Source organism: Eucyclogobius newberryi, unplaced genomic scaffold (genome assembly GCF_026437365.1).
Source record: "Eucyclogobius newberryi isolate DKJ021-1_F unplaced genomic scaffold, fEucNew1.0.hap1 SCAF_1, whole genome shotgun sequence".
Classification (NCBI taxonomy): Eukaryota; Metazoa; Chordata; class Actinopteri; order Gobiiformes; family Gobiidae; genus Eucyclogobius; species Eucyclogobius newberryi.
Window position 1 is genome coordinate 47,120,104 of NW_027315723.1, and position 2,995 is coordinate 47,123,098.

At 41.7% G+C, this 2,995-nt stretch overlaps 1 non-coding gene across 1 annotated transcript; it reads left to right on the forward strand.

The window, feature by feature from the left end:
* The first annotated feature begins 1,371 nt into the window (after positions 1 to 1,371).
* Positions 1,372 to 1,444, forward strand: trnat-agu (transfer RNA threonine (anticodon AGU)). Its single transcript has one exon. It is a non-coding gene; the product is annotated as a tRNA-Thr (tRNA).
* The last annotated feature ends 1,551 nt before the right edge of the window (positions 1,445 to 2,995 follow it).

Here is a 2,995-nt window from a genome sequence, read left to right on the forward strand (position 1 = left end):
TAGTCTTTATTTAAGACATATATATAATAAATAAATAAAATTACATTGAAAATAGACAGAAACCTCAAATGCGATCTCTCAAACAAGAGAAAAAGGGATATTTCTGCACTGTTGTGGTTAATTGTGGTACGGTGCATTCACGTTTTGTGCAATACTAGAACCTCAGCAAAAACATTTACGGACATGTTTTAGCTAAACAAATATCCTCTGAATATCGTTATCGAGATAATGCAAACATATCCTGGCCAGAATGCTACTTGGTGCTTTGGATAATCTTTCAGGACAGCACATGTACTACTTGATAAACTGGTCTTAAACAATACTAATTATGAGGTGGTGTGGCTTAGTTGGTTAAGGCGTGTTTTGTAGTGTTGAGTAAACAGGAGATCCAGGGTCCAAATCCAAAGATGTGAACTGAAGTGACCCTGAACCAAAGTGCCATATAAAATAAGACAAATAAAAGACTATTAAAATCGACTGCTGTCATATAATATTCATAATTGTATTTTGATAAAAGTTAGTCAATGGAAACGCGAGATCGAATCAAGCGTACAGACCGAGGCATCCAAAGTGTCCAGTTTACATTCAAAGTCTATGTAAACGCGCGTCTTGGGCGTCCTGCATTTTTGCAGCGCAATTCCTTTGTTTTGAGCATTCGGCGCGGCACGTTGGGAGCGCTTTTTCTGCAGCAGACGAGTTATGACAGCAAATTCGGCGCAGCAGGCAATCACAGATGACGCTCCAGTGACGTGCTATGCACGACCCGGAAGAAGACCCAAAACAAACCCTGCAACGATAAAAAAAAAATCCTTTAGACGTAGCTCTTGGAGCAAATAATAATATTGCCTAAACTCTGCTCACCTCTGAAGTCTCTGCGGGTCCCAGACAAGCATGTTTGAGTCAATACTGTATTGTCCTGCTCAGAAAATTCCTGTTTTCACCTACCCCCTATCCCCGCCAACATCCCTGTACTTAGCTGTGATTAGTTTGAAAATAAAGACTCAGAGTGACACATGTACAGTTCTAAAATGTCACTTTTCAAAAATGAAAACATGTATGACAATTGTTACTTGTTACAGTGAATGTCAGTTCAGGAGTTTTGAACAGGAACTACTACTACTACTACTACTACTACTACTAGTACTACTCTACTATTAAGCCATTTTAGATCAATATAGCTCCAATACTAAGTCAATGATAAAGCATAACATTCTGCTCAGTGCTTTGGATGATCTCTTGATGTGGCAGTCTCTTCAACATTATATGAATATTTGAAGGAGGCAGGACTGTCGTATGACTCAGTCTGTGACGAACAAAATCCCGGTTCACAAACACAACTTGATAAACTGGTCATTAAAATAAATAATATATGGTGCTGTGGCTTAGCGGTCAAAGCGCCTGTCTAGTAAACAGGAGATCCTGGGTTCAAATCCCAGCAGTGCCTTTTTAGAGACTGTTTTGAAGCAGCTGATGCTTGAGTGAGTGAGAGGCCTTCCACAGCCACATTTATGTGGGACAATGAATCTGCACATAGACTCAGAAGAAAATAGGCCCACTCACTGTATATCCAATTAACAAGAGAAAAGAATAAAAACATCTATTAAAAATCAACATAAGCACACGTTAAATTTCTTTCACACTGAAATCAATGCACAAAGTAAAATGAATGAAACACGTACAGTAGCAGCTAACTGTGCCGAATAGTAAGTGTACTGATGACCTGAAGAAATGTGACCTTAACGGGTCAAGCTAAGAGTACATAAAAATAATAACTTTTATTTAGGATTATTTTATATCATATTTGGAATATACAATAATTAGTGTCATGATTGTGTAAAAAAATACATGTTTCAGCTTAATTTCCATTTTTACTCATGTGTTTGCTCAAAAAGTCAGATCTGAAACTGGGTACTAGGGCTGCGGCTATCGATTCTTTTAGTAATCGATTAATCTATCGATTTTTTCTTCGATTAATTGGTTAATTTTTTTGTACATTCCGTAAACCATTTAAAAGCATTTTAAATCGTTTTTTTTTTTAAAAAACGTTATAGTTCATTGTAATAAACAAATAACAAATTGAGTTTCTACCTAAAAAAAACATGTTTTATTCTTAATTTCACATAAGTTTGTCCCCAAAACAGCAACATTTCACTTCACCAGTCCAAGTGTTCTGTTTGTATATAAAGAATATACATAAAGGGCCCGATAAAGAGCTAATTAACTTGTCACCAGACTGTTTGTAACAGTTACAGTATGAATTCATTTGTGTTTCTGTCACATAACTTAAAATAAGACATTTGCTTGTAAAACATTGTGTGTGGGACAGTGATGCTGGTGTTTGGAGCGGTGGCTCTACATTTTGCATTTTGTCACTTTACGGCGTTGGCTCCGTGTCATCGCGGACTTTCTGTTTCACATCAGATTATTATAACCCTCTCCTTGAACCGACACCTTAACGTGGTGGAGGGGTTTGAGTGCCCAAATGATCCCGGGAGCTATGTTGTCGGGGGCTTCATGCCCCTGGTAGGGTCTCCCAAGGCAAACAGGTCCTCGGTGACGGGTGAGACAAAGATCGGTTCAGAAGCCCTCTATGACGACGACACGAACAAGGCAGTTTACGTCGCCCGGATCGGCGTCACCGGGGCCCCATCCTGGAGTGCTCCATGGCGAGCGCCTGATGGCCGGGTCTTACCCCACGGGGCCCGGCCGGGCACAGCCCGAAAGAGCGACGTGGGGCCGCCCTCCCGTGAGCCCACCACCCGCAGGAGGATCCATAAGGGGCCGGTGCAGAGAGATCTGGGCGGCAGTCGACGGCAGGGGCCTCGGCAACCAGATCTCCAGACACAGAGACTAACTCTGGGGACATGGAATGTCACCTCGCTGGGGGGGAAAGAGCCTGAGCTTGTGCGGGAGGTTGAGCGATACCGACTAGATATAGTCGGCCTCACCTCCACGCACAGTTTGGGCTCTGGAACCCATCTCCTCGAGAGGGGCT